The 25,324-nt window shown below is 36.4% G+C and overlaps 1 protein-coding gene across 18 annotated transcripts in view; it reads left to right on the top strand.

Annotated features, from left to right (window-relative positions):
• Nucleotides 1-25,324, top strand: part of BAZ2B (bromodomain adjacent to zinc finger domain 2B) — a 463,486-nt gene that overhangs the window by 213,376 nt on the left and 224,786 nt on the right. Inside the window, exon 1 of one of the 18 annotated variants that reach the window (XM_023730422.1) lies at nucleotides 11,451-12,376. The exons of the other annotated variants lie outside the window; for them this stretch is intronic. The gene's annotated coding sequence lies outside the window, so the exon portion shown is untranslated. Of the gene's footprint in view, nucleotides 1-11,450; nucleotides 12,377-25,324 lie in introns of those variants that run through there. 18 annotated transcript variants of the gene reach the window in all.

Raw genomic sequence — 25,324 nt, 5'->3', positions numbered from 1 at the left:
TAACCTAACTGAAATGATAAACAAAAGTAAAAACCAACAAACAAAAAACCTTCACTTCCTTCAAGTGGTTGTTTGCATATTAAAGATACATATCCATGTTAATATATGTACCTCTAGTTCATTCATTTTAACTGCTACATACTATTTTATTGTGTAAACATGACATAATCTTTGTATTCATTTTCCTGTTGATGAGTATTTAGGTTATCTCCAGTATTGCACTATTACAAATAGTGCTGCAGTTTATATTCTTGTACATGACTCCTTGTGCACATGTATGAGAACTATTAGGTTACATATTTAGAAATGGAACTGCTGTGTTATAGGCTACATGCTTCTTCAGCTTTACTATATGTAGTCTAATTTCTTTCTAGGCCAGTTATACTAGTCCATACCATTGGTGAAATAAGAGATCTCCTGCTATACATTTTTGCCAACCTTTGGGATTTCCTTATTGTTCAGCCTTCCAATTCCCTTTGTGTAGAATTTACTGTGAAGACCAATAGATTTTACTTCTCAAGTATAATTTTTTATTCCTTGCTGTACTTTAACCAACCAACTCAAAAGTCTTTGATTATCTTAGCTTCCATAGCTTGCATATTTGTCTCCTCATTTCTGACTCTACTGTCACAGCCTTAGTTTAGATCCTTAACTCTTGCTTAAACTATTGTTAAATAATATTAAGTATTTAATAGTACTTATAAAAATGGCATGGTGGAGGCATCTGACCTCCACTAATTTCACAAGGGGGAAAGAGAATCATTATCAGCATCAACAGCCCAAGGCTGATTCCTCTGAGGCAGAGGTCAGACATACCTCCACCCACCAACCTTTTTAACCATTCTGACATTAGCCATCTCTCCCACGGCAATCTCTACTTCTCTCCTAGGTTCAGTAATTTCATTGCAATGGCCACACAGAACTCACAGACCATACTCACAGTTATGGGGTTTATTAGGGAAGTAAGGATATAGTTCTTCAATCAGGACAGCCTCTTCTCAGCCATGCCCACGGGCAGGCCTCTGTCTGGCCCTTGGCCCCTTGGCATGGCCTCTGTCCTGCTCAGGCAAGTGTTACAAAGCTCTTTAGCTCTACCAGTAAGTGCCTGGAGGCACCCCACTCCACCAGTAAGCCTTGTCCCAAAGGCAATCAGCTTTCTTGCTCCATGGGTTGGCAAGCCTAGTTCCTAGGACAAGTGCCTAGAGGCACCGCAGTCCACCAGCAAGCCTCTGGCCCGAAGGTGCTCAGCTTTCTTGCTCTGTGGGCTGGGAAGCTCACTACGCTGTCTCCTGCTGGTCTCCTGGTTCTGCTGCCTCTGCTGCCACCGTTTCTTTGCTGCTACTTCTCACCATCTTGCCATCTCCACTGTCTCTGTCTTCTGGATCTCAGTGCAGGGATCCAAAGGAGTCCAAAGGGCGTGCTCCGCTCCCATCTCTTCTTCTTGGTGGTAGTCAGGTTCCCCTTTCTACCTCTGGGATGGCTCATTTTAAGCTTAGTGGGATGGCAGAACTGACCAATACCGTTGTTAGGGTTCCATATGCCTTATTTCCATGGTCCCACCCCCACGAGGGTGCCTTGCACCTTGTTTGCATTATTAGAAAGCTGTCCAATCCCCTTGGTGGGCCACAAGCAGCTTATTTGCATAGTCCCACCCAATCATTTGATGGGAGTTACAAGAGCATGGCAAGAAAGACCATGTAAGAGTGATCCATCGCACCACAATACTACTTATTAAAATATCCCTATTGAAATCTTCTCCTGCTCCAATCCATTCTACTTAGAACTACTAGATCACTATTCCTAAACTAAGTAGTTTACCAATGTTTACAGCATTAAATTTGAACACCTTAATGTGGCATTTAAAATTATCTCCAGTAAAGTCCTAAAGTACCTTTCAGCCGTATCTCCCACTATTTTCTATGCCTATCCTAGATACCACATAGACTAGATTACTTTATTGATTGATTGATTCATTCATTCAGACAACAGATACTTAAGAGCTTGTATTACACTATACAGGTACTTATGTTAACTCTGAAACTTGCTCTTGAATGTAGAGTAGCTAAAGCAAATGGAAGAAATTATGAAATAAGGAGCTGAACAGAAGATTTCAAAGGGTGGCTTGAGAAGACAAAGTATTATAATGAAATGTGCAAAGATGTGGAGTTAGAAAACCAAAAGGTAAAAACATACTCAGCATTTCTCAAGCTAAAAGAACTGAAGAAAAAGTTCAAGCCTCAAGTTGCAATATTGAAGGATTCTATGGGCAAAATATTGAATGACATAGGAAGCATCAAAAGAAGACAGAAGGAATACACGGAGTGACTATACCAAAAAGAATTGGTTGATGTTCAGCCATTTCAGGAGGTAGCATATGATCAAGAACTGACAGTACTGAAGGAAGAAATTCAAATGGCACTGAAGGCGTTGGTGAAAAACAAGGCTCTGGGAATTGACGGAATACCAATTGAGATGTTTCAACAAACAAATGTGGAGCTAGAAGTGCTCCTTGTCTATGCCAAGAAATTTGGAAGACAGCTATCTGGCCAACAGACTGGAAGAGATCCATATTTGTGCCCATTCCAAAGAAAAGTGATCCAACAGAATGCAGAAATTATCAGACAATTTCATTAATATGACATGCAAGTAAAATTTTGCTGAAGATCATTCAAGAATGGTTACAGCAGTGCGTTGGCAGGGAACTGCCAGAAATTCAAGCTGGATTCAGAAGAGGATGTGGAATGAGGGATATCATTGCTGATGTCAGATGGATCTTGACTGAAAGCAGAGAATACCAGAAAGATGTTTACCTGTGTTTTATTGACTATGCAAAGACATTTGACTGTGTGGATCATAAAAAATTATGGATAACATTACGAAGAATGGGAATTCCAGAACACTTAACTGTGCTCTTGAGGAACCTGTACATAGACTAAGCAACAGGCATTCAAACAGAACAAAAGGGATACCGCGTGGTTTAAAATGAGAAAAGGTGTGTGTCAGGGTTGTATCCTTACACCATACTCATTTAGTCTATGTTTAGAGCAAATAATCCGAGAAGCTGGATGATATGAAGAAGAACGTACCATCAGAATTGGAGGAAGACTCATTAACAACCTGCGATACGCATGTGACATAACCTTGTTTGCTGAAGGTGAAGAGAACTTGAAGCACTTACTGATGATTTACAGACTACAGCATTCAATATGGATTACACCTTAATATAAAGAAAACAAAAATCCTCACAACTGAGTCAATAAGCAACATCATGATAAACTATTTAAGTTGTCAAATGTTTTCATTTTGCTTAGATCCACAATCAACCCCCATGGAAGCAGAAGTCAGGAAACCAAACAACGTATTGCGTTAGTCAGATCTGCTGCAAAAGGCCTCTTTAAAGTGTTAAAAAGCAAACATGTCACTTTGAGGACTAAGGTACACCTGACTCAAGCCATGGTATTTTCAATCACCTTATATGCATGTGAAAGCTGGACAATGAACAAGGAAGACTGAAGAAGAATTGATGCATTTGAATTATGGTGTTGGCAAAGAATATTGATACCGGACAGCCAGAAAAATGAACAAATCTGCCTTGGAGTACAACCAGAATACTCCTTAGAAGCAAGCGTGGCAAGACCATGTCTCACATACTTGGGACATGTTATCAGGAGGGACCAGTTCCTGGAGAAGCACATCATACTTGGTAAAGTAGAGGGTCAGCAAGAGAGGAAGACCCTAAACGAGATGGATTGACACAGTGGCTGCAACAATAGGCTCAAGCATAGCAACAGTTTTGAGGATGGCACAGGACTGGGCAGTGTTTTGTTCTGTTGTATATAGGGTTGCTTAGAGTCAGAACCAACTCAAAGGCACCTAACAACAACAACAATTTTATCACTTGAATTTTATACGCACCCTGGTGACGCAGTGATTAAAGCACTAAGCAGCTAACGGAAAGGTCGGTGTTCAAATCCTCTAGCTGCTATATGGGAGAAAAGACTGGTGATCTGCTCCCATAAAAATTACAGCCTAGGAAACCCTGTTGGGCACTTCTGTCCTGTAGGGTTGCTATGAGTTAAAATCTACTCAACGGCATACAACAACAGCAACTTCTAAAAAATGAACAACTCATGATTCTTGTTACTTCTTTTCAGCTTCTAGTTCTCAGACTTTGCTCTTGGGGTGCCTCTTTCCTTGGTTCCCCCACATAGCTGTTTTTGCCTTTCAAAATTCTACACATTTTTCAAGGTCCGCTTCAGATGTCACCTTCCCTTGAAGCCATTTTTGACCTCCTCAGCTAATTTTACCCCATAATACTTATTTATATCACTCTTGTGACATATAGTATGTTTTATGCATTTGTCTTATTGACCTTTCAAGATGAGTACTTTGCCCATTTATCTGTATTACCCTTGTAGCACTTAACATAATACCTTGTATATTGGGTGGTTGGTGGTACCGGTTATTGTTATTATTATTGTTAGCTGCTGTCAAGTTGGCCTTTGACACATGGTGAATGTGGTAGGCCTAAAAAAAACCAAAAGCCAAACCCGTTGCCATTGATTCCGCCTCATAGCGACCCTATAGGACAGAGTAGAACTGCCCCATAGGGTTTCCTAGGAGTGGCTGGTGGATTTCAACTACTGACCTTTTTGGTTAGCAGCCATAGCTCTTAACCACTGTGCCACCAGGGCTCCGTGGTAGGCCTACTACTTATTATAATAATTTAATGAAGATAAAATTTTATTAATTAAATTCAGCTTCACCAATTGGAGCTATTTGGGGAAAGATCAATTTGCATTAGGAAAAAATTATGTAATTTTAATCTAGTTTCTTATCTTAAAACACTATAGAATAAATTAAACTAAATTAAAAAATGAGTTGTTGAAGAGTGATTCTTTAGGTCTTGCTTGGAAGAATAGTAAAGTTTATATGTGATTAGTGTAACAGTTGTGCAGTTTGTTTTTAAACTCTTGAGTAGTTCCCTTAAGTCAAAGCTTTCAAACTTGGGGAAAAATAAAAAAGAACTTTTCAGACTATACTCTGAGGAACTGTAGGAGTTGGTTCTGTTGAGATGCCTTAGGAGCTGCTAGATGCCTCCCCTACCCAAAGGGCAGCTCTTCATTTATTTTTTACTATATTGGGTTTCTTTACATGATTTTATTTGAAGAAGAGACTCTTCTGCTGAAACAATTCATAATCATTGTTAAGAGAGTGAAAATAACCTTGGAGTTTTGTTAAAATGAAGATTCAGATTCAGTCAGTCTGGGCTGGGGCCTGAGAGTCTGCATTTCTAACAAGAAATACCAATGTTGTTTTGTGGACCGCACTCTGAGTTACAAGGAGTTAAATGACCTCCCCAAGCCTACTACCACGTTTTAGTATCACATGCTTTGCCCTAGTGAAAGTAGGTTTTTGGTATTGCCGTAGACATTTGTTTAAACTGTTTCTTTACAGTCTGATTTATATTTTGTCATTTTAGTGGAAATTTCTGATTTTTAGGGAAATACTTTGTGTATGGATTAATGATTGCTCTGTGATTATGTGGTTCTTTGCTTAAAATCATTCTACAACATTTTTAAAATAACCTTAAGAAATATTAGAATGTTAATGGCAACTTGCAGATGAGTTTAAGTTTAATAAGGAATATCTACTATTTGGAGCCCTGGTGGCACAGAGGTTAAATGTTCACCTGCTAACCAAAAGGTTGGCAGTTTGAATCCACCAACTGCTCCTTGGAAACCCTATGGGGCAGTTCTACTCTGTCATATAGGGTCACTATGAGTTAGAATCGACTGGATGGCAACGGGTTTGGTGGTTTTATCTACTATTTGGTTTACTTTTCTAACAACTGTAATTCATATTGCCTTTGTTATTTTGCAGAATATTGTTTAAAGTTAGACATTAAGGTATTACAAAAGTAAAAATGTGAAACTTAATCTTCTGTTTGACTTTGGCCGTTTTAATTGGTAATAAGTACTTTTTTTTTTTTTTTAACCGTTATTATTATCATGTATTAGTAACAATTATATGCCACAGCAGGTTATGATGTTAAATTATCTGTAGTACAGATGAATTAAAAACCTAATTTTTGTAAATAGACAACCAATAGGACAGATGGCCATTTAGTTAAGTAGTGTATACTCAAAAGGGCATAAATGGATTCTGGGGAACGTTGGTGCTTTTTTTTAAGATAAACGGTATCAAATGCTTTAATAGCTTTTATACTTTTATAAAAATCACAATAACTAAATCATAAATATTTAAGAAAACTCTCAAAATTTCTTATTTTTTGACAAATGGTAATTTTCCATTAACATTTGTAAAGCAAGACAGTAAAAACATATTAGGGGGAAAATTAGTATTTTATCTAAAATATTATAGTAATTTTTATTTTTATAGTTATTATATTAGCCCTACCTTATCTGTTAATTGTCAGTAGTCGAAATGGCTGAAGGAATTACTATAAAAGTGACTTTAAATATATTTATTATTTCTTATTGAGTAAATCTGCACTAACCTTGCTATGAAAGTTTATATATGGAATTTATGTCAAGTGTTGATAAAAAAATTGTTTGAGACCTGATGCAACAATTTTCTATAGAAATAAACCTCCTTTGTTTCTTCTAGTAGCATCCATTGATTTTTTTTTCCAAAGGTACATTACTAGTGCTGATAGAAGCAGAACAATTAGAATTTACATTAAAAATAAATGTGGTGAATAAAAAGCAGTACACTCTAATATTATAGTCTTGATTTTTGCTGTACCAAAGTTCTGAAATCTAAAGGACAAAAGTATTGAAAAGGTCGAGGCAAAATTGAAAGAAAGAACAAACGATGCCAAAAGAAAATGACACTGAGGTCTTGGTTTAATACATATGTATTCCAGGTTGATGGTTGATTTCATTAGCAAATCTCATTGTTATGCAATGTATGTTCTTCTGCAGCAAAATGAATATTGTATTCTCACAGGCTCTGTGTGTATCTATTATGTTGCAATAAATGAAAATGTATACATTTGTAGCTTTCTTTGGTATACTCCTTCCTTTTTGTTTTTAAGGAAAAGAAAGAAAATGGAATTATACTTTATTCTTTTGGTAAATTTGTTCAAAAGTTTTTTCAATTTATAGTAAGAATATCTGTCCAACTTTTGTTCTCAGAAGTAAAAAATCATAAGGTAGTTAATAATGTAACCATTTTAATTATCCTGTACTTTTTAAATCACTAGAATATAATCTTGATTGATTAAGGATGGTAATTAATATGAGCTACTTAGGCATATGTTTGTAACATTTTTAAATGTTAGGAGTGGTTTTTCTTGTTGTAAGAAAATACTTTAAACAAGGTGTGCATATTATGCCAAATCTAGATACCGCTAACTTTTACAGAAGCATTTAGAAAAAAGTACAATTAAAATTGTATGTTGAGATTCCCATGCTAAGATTTGAGTTTTCGTAAAATAAGAAACTCATAAATAACAAATTTCAGAGGCTACACTGTGGATGAGTTCATTTAGTGGTAATAAAGTAATAACCCGTTCTCCTTGAGTTGATTCCGACTCATAGTGATCCTATAGGACGGAATAGAACGACCCCATAGGGTTTCCAAAGCTGTAATCTTTACAGGAGCAGACTGCCACATCTTTCTCCCACGCAGTGACTGGTGGGTTCGAACTGCCAACCTTTTAGTTAGCAACCCAGCACTTAACCACTGCTCCACCAGGGCTCCTAATAATAAGGTAGTAGGCTGCATGATTCTCTGAGTTATGGATGTAAGTTCAAATATGGATCAAACCATATTGGACACAGTTGTTATTTAATTTTAGTCATTTTGAAGTCTGGAAGTAATTTATCAGATATGTTCAGTTTTTGGTAGCATTCTCAAAGTTCTTCTCACAACTGAAATATCTTTTGACAAGCTTGAAAGAAGAAAGGCCCAAAGATAGGTTGATTGTATGTTGTTGCTGTTGTTAGTTGCTGTCAAATCAGTTCCAGCTCATGGCAATTCTGTGTGCAAAACTGCTCCATAGGGTTTTCAAGGTTGTGACCTTTCAGAAGCAGATCACCAGGCCTATCTTTCGAGGTGCCTCTGGGTGGGTTCGAACCACCAACCTTTCAGCTAGTAGTCGAGTGTTTAACCATTAGCGCTACTCAGTAACTCTACTGTTGATTGTATACCATGTAGAAATTATCTATTTGGTAAAAATTGGCTTTCTAGTTCACTTGATGCAATCCTAATAAGTATCTTGACTGTGTTGAACAAAGATGAGCTGTTTATAAATATGTGCAGCAGTTTATTAATTTATTATATTAATTTCAGTTTGTACTTACAGTGTTTGCTACATGTCAAGCATTTGATCATTTGTGGTGGGTAATATAAAAATTAACTTCACGATCTAGTAAGGGAGACCCCTTTCCAAATAATTAGAGAATAATTTAGAGCTCAATCATGTAGAGAAAGAAGGTTATATGGACTCAAATAGTCAGGGAAAAGGGGCATCCTAGAAGTTACAAGACCTGAACTCATAATGAAGTGGGGGGAAGAAATGGCAAACCACATAAGCATAATCTGGGAGGTAGAAGGACATAAGTTTGGTATATCTGGGAGACAGAGAGGAGGTCAATCCAACTGTAATGGAAGATATAATTTGCTATTACCTATTAACCTTAGGAAAATCAGATTTATAGCATTGTTAAATTTTAGTAGTGTTCGGTCCAGATACAGTATATGGACATGCTATCACTGTGGACCTTGCTTTTTGTTATATAGCGAAATAGGAAATTTTCTTTATAGGTATTCCCTGACTTACGATGGGGTTGTGTTCCAGTGGAGCCATGGTGGCACACTGGTTAAGAGCTATGGCTGCTAACCAAAAGGTTGGCAGTTCGAATCCACCAGCCACTCCTTAGAAACCCTGTTGGGCAGTTCTACTCTGTCTTATACGGTCACTATGAGTTGGAATCAACTAGACAGCAGCAGGTTTGGTTTTCCCATAACTCCACTGTAAGTCAATTCCGATGTAAGTTGAATACCTCTTTAAAAGTTTTCATTATTATTGCCTTTTATTATCAGTATCTTTATAAATCTGATCTTCATTTGTCTTTGAACATGTGTGAGTGAACATCTGAGAATGATAACAGCAGCAAATTACATGTTACAACATTGTATGCAGTGCATATACTAACGATAAGATGTTAAAAAAAAAAAAACCAGACAGTTGTAAGTGCAGTTCGTCGTAACTTGAATACGTCTTAGGTTGAGGACTATCTGTAGATTGATTTTTACTTTTTTTTCTCTCTCTCTCACCAATAACATAAAAATAAATGCTCTGAAAGTATGCAAACATGAAGCTAAATTGGTGCAGACTGGACAAATCTGGGAGATCTAAGTCAGATTTCCATATCATTATTAGAAATAAAACTGAGGAGGAATTTAAAAAAAAAAAAAATCATAGTTTGTGCTTCCAGGCTGTTGAATAGAGCAGGATCATATAAGGCCACCAAGGAAGAAGAGAGGACCTCTTTTAAATTAAAAAGAGAGGTCACTTTAAATATCTGGACTTACCTCTCAGAGTCTTCTCCTTTACCTGGTCTGGAACCACATTTATCCCTCACATATCCATTTTATGTACACATAACCTAAATTTTAAAAAAGGGGGAATATGGTTTAAGGATTGTGAGTTTAACAAAAGATCTGGGGATTATCGGTATATGTTTAAGGATCCAGATTTGATATATTGCAGAAGGCTTCCTAGAGATAGCTTATTTTCTGCATAAACTTTATGTTTATAACCCTAAATTGCCCTGAGGAAAATGTTAAAATTTTTTTTTTTAATGTTAAATTTGTTATTTTAATTTCTGTAAAAAGATGTTGCTGAGAAAAGTATTGTATTATCCAGTGGTGCATTATTGAAAAAGGTAAGAGAAATTTCTCTCAATTATAATTACTAGGAAAAACTTTGGTGCTTATTTTTAAAATACAACTTATGGAGAATGAGAATTTTATAAGTTGAACTTATTTCCCACTTTACTTTGATAGGAAGCTCAGAGCTGAGCCACCCACATCTTAGAACTGTGCAACAACTAATGATAGGCATTTCTCTTTCAGCTTTACCTTGTGCTTCATCTGTCTCGCTTCCTCTTATTTTCCCTTTATTCATTATAATTTCTGTTTTGAGAGCACTCTGTTCAGCTACTTGTATTTCTGTAAGCCACCTTAAAGTATTTTTGAATAAGATGGGGTATAAATAATTACGTAAAGTGTACTCATTGCTCAAAGAAGGCAAGCAAATAAAAGTAGTAGGAGCTTTTCTTTCTCCTTTCGTCCCCTCCCCTGGCTCCCCACTTCATTGTGCACATGTTTGTTAAGTCATGGTGGATTAATCTCTTCTATGGTTACTTGAACTTCCCAGGGGACAGGGGAATCCTTTCTGAAGCCACCAAGTACAGTTAGTTGTACAGAGTGTGCCTGACTGAGAAGACAGGTAGGGCTGAAGTATACCCCAGAGGAGGGAAAAGTATCTTTTTCTCACTTGTCAGCTCAGGAGGAAGTCTTTTTCTAACTCACAGAACACCATATATATTACCCTGGTTTTTGTCTTGCCCTTTTGACGGAATTATACTCTTAATAACCAGAATTTGCTTACTGTTGATAAAAGCTACCTTAAATGAAACAAAATATTAAATTTATTTTCTATATTACTTGTTGTTATTTCATCATCCTTTTAATTTGATCCATTATAGGAAACAAAGATAGTCATGGATACTTAGAAATAATAGTCTTCTAATTTGAATTTTGTTTTGTTTTTGAGATGTGAATTTAATAGGAATTATATCTAAGTTTAGATATAAATTTAGATACAGATGTAAGGAAAACCAAAAAAAACCAAACTCGTTGCCGTGGAGTCGATTCCGACTCATAGCAACCCTATAGGACAGAGTAGAACTGCTCCATAGGGTTTACAAGGAGCACCTGGTGGATTTGAACTGCCGACCTTTTGGTTAGCAGCTATAGCTCTTAAGCACTGTGCCACCGGGGTTTCCAGATTCCACTATATTTTGCAGAGTAAATATAAACCTAGTTTAAGTAATATAATTTCAATGCCTTGACTTGATTATTTTGTTGTAAAAGGGTCCTTAAGAGGTCTTTGCAACAGAATTAAAGCATGCCATTTTTATATGGCTAGGACTTAGATGCATGACCTTATATAGGATTTTTAAGATAAATGTAAGATTTGCAGATTTTTTAAATCACAAAATATTTTAAAAGTGTGAATTAGTTTATCATTTTGGCAGAGTGGCTTTTGTTCTCATTTTGTACTCACAGGCAATTTAAATCAATTCATCTCATGTAACTATATTAGAAACTTCAAAGACTGAAAAAAACCGCAGTGGGGGGGGGGGCACTAAGGACAAAGAAATTTAGTTTTCAAGCTAACATTGTCATATTTTTTTTTAAATGCCCACGGGTGAATATTTTAAGTTTTGTTTTGTTTTTGAAATATGAGTTTAAAATGATGTAGGAAATAGCTTCAAGTTTTGCAGGAGCTTGTCCTAATGAAAATAGCCTCATGCTTTAACTAAAAATTTTAATTATGGTCTTATTACTATAACTCAGAAACTTCTTTTATCTACTCTCTTAAAACAGTTGAAATTTACAAACTTTTTATTAAAAAACTTTTCCTTATGTTTAGCAGGTTTTTGAACAGTTTTTTTTTTTAACCTTGTTAGCTTTGCCTGACTTTTGCAAATTATTTGCCAGAAGTGATTCCTAACACCTGCTTAAACAGTGTCAGTTTTCAAGCATTCCTTATTATAAACTATGAGTTTATGCACGTCAGGAATAACTCCTCCTCAGAAAAAGAAGGGAAGAAAGAGAACTATTCTCTTATTGTTTTGATGTTAACGATTACTTGAGATACAAACCTTACCTGGCTTAGTTCTATCACGTGAGCATTCACGTTCACTGGTGATCTAAGTGCTCCACCTGCCTTTCAGTTTGTTTACCAGGAAATCAAGATGTGTAAACTGCAGGAAGTACTATTTGACCCTCTCCGACAGTATCTCATTACAATAATTGCTAATCTCTGAATAAGACAGCCATGTTTTGTGAGTAACAGAGAGAGAGGTTGTGTTAGGTAGATTTTAGGTGTTTCAACAAATAGAGCATTGTAAATGCTTACTTTGATTATGTTGTCATGGTAGCTTTAGATAAAAGACATATGGTGACCTTTGGGGTCAGCAAAGCTAGGACACAATAGTAGGTATTCTTTCATTCCTTTTAACTGAAAAATATCACGGCTTGTTGTTTTGGAGTGCTGTCACTGCTCTGAATCGAAAGGATAATGGCTACTTCCTGATTAAACCCACTCTCCACAGTAAGCTATTAATGTTTTACTGTATGTCTTTTTCTCCTGTAAATGCAAGAGTATTTGGTGTTTTCTTTACTTTTTTATCATTGTCTTTTCATATGTACATATCTATTATAAATATATCCTGAAGCTGAAGTTTACAATTAGAGCAGAAACAACTGTTTTAAGTTTGGATTTTTTTTTTTCCAAATGAAAAAGTATTTTTGTTTGGTATCTTAAATCCAGCCATCTCACATACTCATTTAGATTTTGATTAATGAAATTAACTATTTTTAAAAGACATTGAAATGATAAATTATATAAAGCTGCCACTATCTTGCCACTTTATGCAAAATTTAAAAAATAACCTATGTAGTAAATCAGATTAATTTTTTCAGGGACTATTTAGATAAACACTTATTTTGAGGCATTAATGAATTTTATAATTCTGTTTACATATATTGTCATAATATGTTGATAATTGTTTTAATTATTAAATTAAATTATTACTCTTAGATTAGTGAAGAGATCCTTGTGATGTAAAAGCACTGTTAAGGATTCAGAAAATAAGAAGTGAGTAAGTGAGCTTCTTAGTTTTAATCCTGAAGCTGGCAGTCTATCTGTGATTGTGGGACGATCATTTAAACTGCTTACCTCAGTTTTCTTGTCTACTATCCATATGAGTGTTAAGTAAAAGGTGTATGTATGTTTATTTCTTTACGGTGGTACAAAGTATAAAGAAAATTAATTTAACAAGTATTTTATAAAATGGAGAACTGACAGCAGAAAAAATAAGAAAATATTTAGGAGTCATGATAGACGGAAATAATAGAAAACTCTTACAGCTTTGAAATAAACAGCATTACATTGGCCTTTTAATTTGAACAAAACTCTTAGTTTTGCTCAATCCTTAATATAACATTACTAAAGGACTATACATATTGTAGGATACGTGACTAAAATGAGAAGTGGGAAGATTTGAGGTGGTTCAGTAAAGAATCACAAATATACTTAAATTGTTTAACTTTTTCTCAAAAGTCATTTCTTAACATGAAATTATTCCTAGTAGAGGGAAGAATGTGTGTATATATTGTAGAGCTAACAAATATTGGTGATCTAAACAGTAAGATGTTTAGTTTTTAAATTCTAGCACTAGATATTTTGGTTATATAAAAGAAACATGAAATTATTAAATCTTGAAAGCAGTTACTAAGAAGGTTATTGAATCTAACATCAGAAATATTTAAAAATATTATGGGGTAATATAAATAGCATCCCACTTCTGTTGAGTGAAATTAAGGTACCTTCTTTTGCAAAATGCTTCTCAAGGTTATTTTAGGTAACTCACAGTAATTTTTAATATAAATTATTGATGTATTCTAAGAAGATTCTGAAAATTATGTTTTTGAGTATTCTAGCTTAGTCAGTTGTCAAAGTAAAACTTATAATACTGACTCTTAATTTATGATAACAAATAATAGACGTCATTTATTGAATGCTTAGTATGTTCAAACCACTGAGTTAATTGCTTTATTTGTATCATATCATTTAATATTCATGATAATCCATGAGGTGCAGGTACTATTATTATCCTTATTTTTACTGATAAGAAAATAGTTCTAGAGAACTTAAATAACTAACTTGATCAAAGTCCTTTAACCAGGGCTTCAAACAGGTCCTTCTTGTTGGAACCCCTGCTGAGAATTTGCATTTCTAACAAGTTCCCAGACAGTGCTAATCCTACTGGTTAGGGGCCAATTCTGAGAACTACTAGTAGAGCAGTGGTTCTCAAAAGTTATTATATGCAAGAATCACCTGGGGATCTTGTTAAACTGTAGGTTCTGATTCAGTATATCTGGGGTGGAAATGCAAATTCTCAACCGGAATTTGAACCAGAAAGAACAGGTTCAAAGCCCTGCCTTTAACCAACAAGTACCAGAACCAGAACTAAAAACTCTAACAGAATCCAGAATCAAGAACTCAGTTGCCAGTGTCATGGCTGTAACCATTGTGTTTGTATTTTGGAGATAATAACAAGTGCTTATATCTTTGATTTAGATGGTCCTGTCTTTCATCGATTCATCAAACATTACAGAGTGCCTTCTAAGTGTCAGACACTGTAAGGGAGTACTGGGGGTAATAATGGAAAGCAAAACAATATCCCTCGTCTCAGAGGCAGATAATTAACAGGCTGCTATAGGAGTCTGGGAACCCTGGTGGCTTAGTGGTTAAGAGTTCGGCTGCTAACCAAAAGGTCGGTACTTCGAATCCACTAGGTGCTCCTTGGAAACCTTGCAGGGCAGTTCTACCCTGTCCTATAGGATTGGTGCTCCTTGGAAACCTTGCGGGGCAGTTCTGCCCTGTCCTATAGGGTTACTATGAGTTGGAATCGACTCGACGGCAACTGGTTTGGTTTGGATTTGGTATAGGAGCCTGGGTGGTGCGAGTGGTTGGCAAGTGGCTGCTAACCTAAAGGCTGACAGTTCAAACTCACCCAGTGGGTCTGTGAAGAAAGGCCTGATGAACTGCTTCCATAAAGATTACAGCCAAAAAGACCCTATGGAGCAGTTCTATTCTGTAAAACATGGGATCGCTGTGAGTCGGGCTTGACTCAACGGCAGCTAATAACAACAAAAATAGTACAATATGATAACTGATAAAACAGAGGTAAAAACAGGATGCTGAAGGCAGCACAAAGGAGAGGTACCTAATATATTCCTTTATTTACATATTTATTTTGCATTTTTTTGTGTGCTGTTCTAGGTGGGATAACACTTTCAAAGATCCATGCCCCTAAGGAACTTATATTGGGGTGTAGATAAATAATAAGAATAGTAAGTATACAGCATGTTAGAAGGTGTTACAGAGGAAAAAAAAAGTAGAGCAGGATAAGAAGAATATGATGGTGGTGGTGATCACAGAGAAGGTGGTGTTTGAGCAGACTGAGGAAGTTAGCTATGTGGATATCTTTGAGACAAATCTTTAAGGCAGAGGGTGTATGTGAGGCAGGAGCATGCATGCCTGTTGTGTTCAGAGAAATGAACGGAGGCCAGTGTGATTAGAGCACAGTGAAGGAGTGAGAGTGGAGTAGGTATTGTCAGAGGTAATGAGGGAGAAGGTCATATCATATAGGATCTTGTAGACCACTGTAGGGACTTTGATGAGCCATTGAAGGACTTTATATAGATCTGGCTTGCATGGTTTTTTTTTTTTTTTGATTGCCTATTTGTTTTTTGTTAAGTAGATAGGCAGATAGATACAGCTAGATGTGTACCTGTATATATATATATCTGTAGATATAAAACAAAACATTTGCCATTTCAACAGTTGTTTACATGTGTATTTTTTTCAGTGACATTGATTACATTCATCATATTGGCTTGTATTTTTTAAAGAATCATTCCAGTTGCTATGAACACCAGTTAGGAAGCTCTTACAGTAATTTAGGTGAGAGAAGATAGTGGCCTGGGTAAGGTTTGTAGCAGTCAAATTCTAGATGTTTTTAAGGTACAACCAAAAAGATTTCTTGATGGACCGGATGTGAGATAATGAGAAAAAGAAGAGAAAGGATGATTCCAAGGCTTTTGGCTTAGCAGCTGGAAGTATGGTGTTGCTATCAGCTGTGCGATGGGAAAGATTTTCAGATGGAGCAGGTTTGGAAGGGGATAGGGAGTCAGGATTTGCTTTTAGACATGTTAGGTTTGAAGTGTCTAATAGATATGCAAGTGGAAACGTGGATATATAACCCAAAGTTTGAGAGAAAGGTCTGAATTGTCAATACAGATTTGGGAGATTACGGACTTAGAGATAGAATGCTGATTCCATGAGACTAGATGGGAACACCAGGAGAACAGAAAAATAAGGAAGAAGACCAAGGGCTGAGACCTTAACATTAAGAAGAGGAATGAACAAAAAACACTGAGAAAGAATGACTGTTGTGTTGAATAAAATCCAAGTGCCTATAATGTCTTGGCAGCCAAGTCAAGAAGGTGTTTTAAGGAGGAGAGATTAATCGACCATTTTGAAACAACTAATAGATGGAGTGAGAGAAGGGCCAAGAATTCACCATTGGATTTAACACTGAAGACCATGGCAAGATCAGTTGGGATGAAGTGGAGACAATGAAAGTGCGATTGCAGTAGATTTAAGCAAAACTGGGAGAAGTGGAATTGGAGACAACTATTAGAGTTAATCCTTTCAGAGAAGGTTTGCTGCAAAGAGGAGCAAAGAAATGGGGCAGTAGCAGGCGGGGAAGTGGAATAAGAGAAAACAGTTTGTGGATGATTATGGAAGGCTTTCCAGAGGAGGTAACAGCTAAATTGAGATTGAAGAGTGCATTGGATTTATTCAGGTAAAGAGATTGTTGATATTGGAGAGCATTCACTATCTCCTTAAATAAATCTCAGCGTTATCTACCTTACATGTTTACTTACTACAGAGTAACATTTAAACTGTTGTTAATAACATTTAAAAAGTAATAAAATCATTTATCTGAAAGAACAAATTATTCTGGGTAGTCAAGTTTCAGAATATTTTAGTGGTACTATATTCATGAGTTGTGCTGGATGCTTTATGTATGTTATTTGATCCCTCGTCGTGCTGTAAGGTAACTAGCACTCTGTTTTACATTTGAAGAAACTAAGTCTCAGGGAGATTGAAATTGCCTAAGATCATTGATATATTAGGTGACAGGTCTGTATTAAAATCCGGGTATTTAGATTCCAATGCCCATTCTCCTTTCATTTGTTGCCTTTTAGCAACAAAACTTTGAAAATTTTATATAAGTTTATGAACTGTTTCACTTTGTAAACTCTGGAAGTTTTGTTTGAGGTATCGAAGAGTTATCTTTTTTAACATGAGCTATCATTCTGTGTTGTAACATAGTGATATGCTTGGGACATGAGGTTTGTAGATTCTTGATCATAGAGGCAAGTCATTTGTTGGTCTTTTTTGAATTTTGACACAGTTTTCAGTACGTATTACAAACACTCCCTCCACTCCTGGCTCCCATCCTCATGTATAGTGCTTAATAAGTGCTCAGAAAATTACAGCTGCTGTCATCATCATCTTCATCCTTCTTTCTAATATGCTGGGACCTTGGGAATCACAAAACCAAGCTTGTTTGAAATGTGTAAATTACAAAAACTCAGAGATTAAGGGCTTTCTGGTTACTGAAAAATATGAGCTTTAACTCATCTGTTTTGTCTCTTTAGAGACCTTTTTCTCTTTCCTTCCCTTCTTTGGCTGTTTTCTAAGGAGGTTTACCTAGTCTTTATGTTTCTGTTCTATTAATGTACAACTTTATTCCAAGTCTGCTGTTTAGATACATTTCTAAAATTCTTATGCTGTTTTTCAAAGGAAGAAAAAATTATTTATTCATTCTACTTATTCCTTTCTCATGCCCTAAAGACTTTCCTCAAGTATAACTTACTTGAATGCCCCTAAAATCGTAAGGAGCTCTGGTGGCGTAGTGGTTAACCTGCTAACTGAAAGGTCTGCAGTTCGAACCCACCAGCAGCTCCACAGGAGAAAGATGTGGCAGTCTGCTTCTGCAAAGATTTACAGCCTTGGAAACCCTATGGGGCAGTTCTACTCTCCTGTAGGGTCGCTATGAGTTGGAATTGACTCGAGAGTAGTGGGTTTGGTTTGGTTTGGTTTAGAATCATTACATGAGCTTTTTAAATAAACATAAATTTGGTTGGCCTCCAAAACACCCTTTTTATTGTAAACTACATTGCTTTGTGATTTTATATTGTAATAAATCTGCTTAAAATTAGAATTATATCCAAAACATTTCTACTTAAATATAAAAAAAAATTAGTATGTATGTTAAATGTGTATTCCTTGCCTATTCTGTCTTTTTTGTTTTAATTAGGACAATGTCTTGTTTTTGATTCAGTTGGGAAAAAGAAAAATGTCTAGTCAGTCAGAACATTTTTTGTTAAAAGTATCTTATTATTGCCTATTTTTAATAATTATTCTGAATTAGATCTGTTATATTTTTGATTAATTGGAGTGCCCAGGAAGTGAGCATTCTTATTAATTTTTTCCAGAATGCTTTCTCTTAACCTTTGTTGTTGAAATTTTTATGTAATGTGTTTGTATTAGTATAAAATTGAATTATTTTTTGATGATTTGAGGATAGTAGAGGGCTACTGAGTCCTGATTTGACATTTTAGCTACTACTACTAATCTAGTTTAGTAAACAAAGCATAATGAAATATTAAACGTGTAACAGTAATTTAGAAACACTAGACACGTTGAAAGAAATGTAAGATTAATTGCTAAATGAGTAATGTAAACAAGTAAAGTACTATAAGTTGACATCAGGAGAAGGGGCACTAGAATGACCAGGGAAGATGCCTTTAGGGAAAAGGGACCTGATCAAGGTCTTCAATCATTAATTTTTATTCTAATATAGATATAGAATATATAAAGGATTTGGCTGAATGAATACTAGTCTCAACACATACTAGGTATTTTTCTTAAAAGAAAAAAGAAGCAAAAAAAATTCATGTTATATGTATGAACATGTATATATTTAAAGTGAATTTAAAGAAAAATAATTGAAAATACTGGTTGCTTGTAATCTCAGTTTTGCTGTTATTTGTAAAGCATGGTCATTGAGTTTAGTTTTTTTTCAATCCCTAGGGACTCTGTTGTAAAAGGATAAATGAGGATGTTTTCACAAGTAATTACTGTATTTCTGCCAATTTTAAAGATACATAGTTTTTAATTGCCTTTTTTTGTATTATAAAATAAAATCACTCTTATTACTAACTGAAAAACATGTCCATATATTATTTTTAGTAATTTTGTATTCAGTTATTTTTTTCATATATTTAACATTTTATGTTTTACAACTCTGAGAGAGAAGGTGTTTCAGTCATCATTTTTTTTAGATAGGTTTATTTTTTTATTAACCACAACAGTATATTAATATAGTTTTAAAGTACTATTATATATATGTACAAAGCATTTTATTTATTCAGTCTACAGAAAATCCTGACCTAATAAGAATTTGTAGAGCCCTTACAATAACTCCACACTAGAGGTCCACACATATGAAAAGAAAATCTTTTAGTTATAACTTAATTTTTCAGCAGTAAAGTCTGAAATACAGTGAAATTGGCTACAAGGAGAGGACAGTAAATATTCTTTTATCTTATGAAAACTTACTGAATATCCACTCCTGGCAAACACTATACTGGAGACCGCAGACTTCACTTGGTCAGTCATTCATCTCTCTGCCCTCAAGGGCTCAAGATCTAGAAAAGGAGATTCATGAGTTACAGGCACCCTCCACCCCTTACCGCCAAGGCCTTATTATTAAGTCAAGCCTGTTTCTTCTTGGAATTAATTATTTCCCAGAAGACTCCTCACTCCCTGTGTGAATAGACTTCTTGTCACTCATAAATAGATGAAGATGAAGCTGTACTCCTGATGCATTCACAGATAACCACCATGCCAGTCAGTTGTGGAAAGTGTTGTGAGTAGTTGAAACCAAGAGCTCTAGGAGTTCAGCAGATGATAAGATCACTTCCTACTTCTGGAATCAGGAAGGGTTTATGGAGAAGTTGACTCTGAGCTGTGCCTTAAAGGACAGAGAGAGTTTGGAAAGGCAGAACCAATCCAGGTAAGAGACATAGTATGAGTTAAAGTCCCAGGGCTGGAAAGTACAAGGGGTGTACTTGAGAAGAAGCGAACCAACCACTCCGGTGACCAGTTATGGAATTTGAGCTCTAATCCAAAGGCAATGGGAAGTGAGCAGAGAAATGATGATTTCAAAGCAACACTTACAGATGGTTTCATCTAGCGCATACCCCATTCAGGTCATACCAGGGGTCTGTCAGAGTGTAGCTGCTTCACAAATATTCATGTTCTGATGGAGGTGAGTAGAAAGAACAAAGCTGAGAGACCACTGAAACTATCAGTGGAGCTGTAAGTACCAAGGCCCAGACCATGTGGTGGCAAGGGGAACTGAGAAGTAGAAATCAGTGAGAGATCCTGGGGTGAAAAATTGCCTGGGGTAGGGGGGGTCAAACTGTTTCAGAGGTTTTGTGCCTTCTTTCCTTTCTATTCTTTTTTTAAATTGTGCTTTAGGTTAAGGTTTACAGAGCGAATTATTTTCCCATTCAATAATTTATACACAAATTTTTCCATGACATTGGTTGTAGTACCCGCAATGTGTCAGCACTCTCCCCATTACCACCCTGAGTTCCTTCCTTCAGTTTTCTTGCCCGTTCCTGCCTTCTCATCTTCGATTTTGGGATGATGTTGCCCTTTTGGTCTTATATAGATGATTTTTCTAAGGAGCACTTTCCTCATGGATGTTATTGTTTATTTTATAACCTGACCAATCCACTGCCATCCAGTCAATTCCAACTCATAGTGACCTTATAGGACAGAGTAGAACTACCCCATAGAGTTTCCAAGGAGTGCCTGGTGGATTCAAACTGCTGACCTTTTGGTTAGCAGCTGTAGCTCTTAACCACTGTGCCACCAGGGTTTCCTTTTATTTTATAGGCCTGTCTACTATTTGGCTGAAAGGTAATCTCGGGGTGGGGGGTGGCTTCAGTTCCAAGTTAAAAGGGTGTCTAAGGGTGGTAGTGTCAGGGATTCCTCCAGTCTCTTTCAGACCAGTAAGTCTTGTCTTTTTTATAAATTTGAATTTTGTTCTACATCTTTTCCCACTCTGACTGGGACTTTCTATTGTGATCCTGGTCAGAGTGGTTGGTAGTGGTAGCCGGGCACCATCTAGTTCTTCTGTGTTTCCTGTGGGCCACTAGTCCTTTGGACTAACTGCTTCCTTGAGTCTTTGGTTTTTTCACTCTCCTTTGCTCCGACGGAAAGAGACCAATAGTTGTATCTCAGATGGCCGCTCGCAAGCTTTTAAGACCCCAGTGGCTACTCACTTAAGTAGGTTGTAGAACTGTGTTATGCCACTTGACCTGCATGTCCCCCGAGACTGTAGTCCCTTGTCTTCAAGCCCAGTAACTCAGTCCCACAAGGTGTTTGGTTCAGTCATCATTTTTGAGATGACTCTTAAAAAGTGTTAATTCTGGGATTCAAAGTGAGTTAGGAGAACAGTGTTTACCTATCTTTTCATGGATCAGTGAAGGGCTTATTTCATTCACTTGATAGGATCATGTGACCCAGGAAATGGAAAGCAATATAGGTATAGGAAAAATTTTGACCTAATTCTAAATTTCTGTAGGAGGATATATAATATTACAAGCACAAAATAATACCGAATTATACTTGTGGACTCAATAAGGAAATAAACACTGATAACAGATGTAATGGGTCACTCTGATGAGACTGTTGTTTAGGAACATCAGAGAAGTAATTTCTGGAAATAAAAACACTAATTGGAAGCTTCCTTAAATTTCTCAGGGGTGCATATGAGAATATTTGATGTGTAGGGAATTTCAAAGAGCCAGTAATTTTGAGAAAATTGACAAAGAATAGTTCATGGAATCATTAAAAAAAAAAAAAAAAAACCTCTGAGGCAAGCTGCCTTAATATCCGTTTAAACTTAATGAGTCTTTTCACAACTAAGTAGGAACTGAGAACAAGATTATGGGATGTCCAAGTCATCAACAGAAGTTAGATTTGGGGAAGTATTTTGGGAAATAAGTTTCCATTTGGTTAAAACCTAAAAGAGCCGTCTACTGAACACAGAATTGTGGAAGAAAGTGAGAACTTCCTTTTTGGCACTATGGTGGTCTAAATACCTTGAATAACCTACCGATTAACAAGTTAAGTAATCAGATAAACTATATTTAAAGTATTTATCATGGTATTGCTGAACTGGCAAGAAAGTAAGGAATTCAAAAGGGCCAAAAGCTAAGTGGAAAATTTAAAGGGGATAAGAAAGGACCAACTCTATCTTACATTTCAAGGCACCTATTGAACTCTGGTAATTGGAGAGTCTATTTATAAGTATGCATGATAGCCCATAATAGAAATCAAATATATATAGTTATTTAATTTAAAAATATCTACTTCCAGTTAGAAACATACGGCCTGTTTGAACCTTGCTTTCTAAAACTTTAAGCCTCTCCTTTTTAAAAGTAATTGTATCTGTAGTATAATTAACTCTTACCTGCCTTGTCCCTTCTGACTTTTCTTCTATCATTCAGGTTAGAAGACTACTTGTCAAATGGTAGGAAGCTTAAAATGAATCCTATATCTGATTTGACTCCCAATTTCTTAGATGGAAAAACACATCTAATTTTCCAAAATTAATTCCTGATACATAAGCAGGCACATATTCAAATAAACTTAATGCCTTAGAATATTCTGGAACTAGTATATGTGAAATTTGAACAAAATTTATTTTAGGAAGATTATTCCTTGTCTTCAGGAAGAAACAGCTTTCCAAGTCTTAGTTTCCACCTAAAACTTGGAATTAGTTCATATTCTTTCTAGATTTAATTTCATCATCTTTCTGGTTAATTTGATTATTACATTTCTTTAGGTTCTATTCTAGAGCCTGGTGTTTCTACACATTAAAACCAAACCAAACCTGTTGCCATCAAGTTGACTCAGACTCAGAGCGACCCTATATGGCAGAGTAGAATTGCCCCATAGGGTTTCCAAGGCTGTAATCTTTATAAAAGGAGACTGCCACTTCTTTCTCCCACAGAGCAGCTGGCAGGTTCAAACTGCTGACCTTTTGGTTAGCAGCCAAGTGCTTAACCACTGCGCCACCAGGGCCCCCTTCTACACATTACATACTAAAAAACAAAACCAAAGCAAAACAAACAAACAAAAAAACTATCCATGTGGACTTGAAGGTTAATGTTCCAATTTAAAGAATCTTTACTAGTTGATTTATTGTTTTCATCCACTTTGAAAGCTTTTCCAGTTCCACTGAGAAGATGGGTTATAGGTGGGGTCTGTGTGTGTGTCTCTGGCATACTTTCTAAATCTACCACATCTATCATTCATTCTAGGGTGCTACTCCAGACCTTGTTGCCAGTAGCCCTATTAGACTGGATGCAGGGGTGTTCAAGGCATGTTGGTGACCTAGGCCTACTATGCAAACCCAGGTCTCTTCCAGTATAACATCAAATATGGATGAACTAGACAACTGGGAATAAGGGTATTGGCTGAGTGTCTCTGTTTGCATGTTGTTCTTTCCAGGTCTCTTTTTTTGTCTTTCTTCTTCCAAGATGACCAGAATTTATTCTGCCTCCTCACTCTCTTGTAGTAGTTCGAAGCTGAATTTCATTACTGAGCCAGCTATGGATCTATTACTAGTAAACTTTTTCTAGAGTTCTTAGCAGATTTCCTCAAGTTTTAGACTTATCTGTAATATATCAGGCTACATTTTAGGCAGGAAACTTCAAAAAAAAATTTGTTTTTTCACTGAGAAACATTGAGATCTGCTTTGCTGCCACCTAAACCCTCCTGATGGACATCTAACATCATTTAGAAGGCCCTCTTTTTTTTTATTATCCCAAACTTTATTTGAGGCCCCCATGAGTCTATAATTTTTGATACCTTAGTAGGGATACCCCTACTTCTCTGTTGGCCTATCCTGCAAAGTATTACACCTGATAATGAACAGGGGACTTGTGAGTGAGTGATGGATTATTTATCAGTCCTACCAATGATATTGCTAATTTTTGGGCTCTTACCTCTTTAGCCATTTTATCTTCTCTCGCTTGACTCTTCTTACCTAAGACACAAGTTACTGAGGTGAAAAAGAACTTAGTATACAGTATTATTTTATCTCTGATTCCAAAGGGAAAATTTTCAGGGTGTTAGAAATTTTCCTTTTCAGGAGAGGAAGACATTGATAGTAATGATGTTTCACTTGCTGGCCCTGTATTCTAGTAGATATACAGTTTCTGAAAGTCAGGCCCTTTTTTCTAAGCTTTTCTTAGCTGTAGCTTAAGTATCAATAGTGTCCTTCCTTGGAGGCTTGCAGTTTCTCCTGGACCAAGCCTATCTAGTTCTTTGTATAGTTACTGCCCAAGTATCAGGAGATATTCCTCCCTCAAAACAGCTGAAAAAAAAGTCTACATCCTCCCTTTCTGGAAGCTTTTCTTTTTTATTGCCAAAAAAGGATCTGGCTATTCTAATCTGTTTATTTCTTTAAAACTGAACCTTGTGGCTACTCAATTATCCTAGTGTAATATGGCATATTACAACTAAAATCTGGATAGCTGGGATAATAGGAACCATTCCTAGGTTCAACTCTCTTCCCTGACATCATCCCAGCTCCCTCTGTGTATGAATGGGGTAGAACCTCAAGAAATGATAGCCCATGAGTTTGTTACCTGGTAACAGATTTATGAATGGATCTGAGGCATTGGAAGAAGCCCTGGTGGTGCAATGGTTAAGTGTTTGGCTGCTAACCAAAAGTTTGATGGTTCAAACTCGTCAGTGGCTTTGCAGGACAGAAGACCTGGCAATGTGCTCCCATAAAGATTACAGCCTAGGAAACCCTGTGGGGCAGTTCTACTCTGTCCTATAGGATCACTGTGAGTTGTAACCGACTCAGTAGCATGCAACAACAATACAAGGCGTTGGTGGTTTGATAGAATTTTTGCCTTCCAAGCAAGAGATCCTGGTTTGATTCCCGGCCAGTATACCTCATTTGCAGCTACCACTCATATTGTCATTGGAGACTTGCATGTTGCTGGGATGGTGAGCAGGTTTCAGCAGAGTTTGCAAACTTAGACAGACTAGGAAGAAAGGCCCTGTGATGTGCTTCTGAAAATCAGCCAGTGAAAACCCTATGGATAACAACAGCCCAGTCTGCGGCCGATCATGGGGATGGCGCAGGACTGGACAGTGTTTCTTCCATTGTGAATGGGGTTGCTATGAGTCGGGGTCCAACTTAATGGCAGCTAACAACAACACAACAACAGATTGCCTTGCCAGGATAGTTTTATGTCCTTGTAGAACTTCTTTTTTTTTTTTTTTAATATTTTATTGTACTTCAGGTGAAGGCTTACA

The sequence above is a fragment of the Trichechus manatus genome, unplaced genomic scaffold, assembly GCF_000243295.1.
Source record: "Trichechus manatus latirostris isolate Lorelei unplaced genomic scaffold, TriManLat1.0 scaffold00036, whole genome shotgun sequence".
NCBI lineage: Eukaryota > Metazoa > Chordata > Mammalia > Sirenia > Trichechidae > Trichechus > Trichechus manatus.
This window is presented reverse-complemented; position numbering and strand designations above follow the sequence as displayed.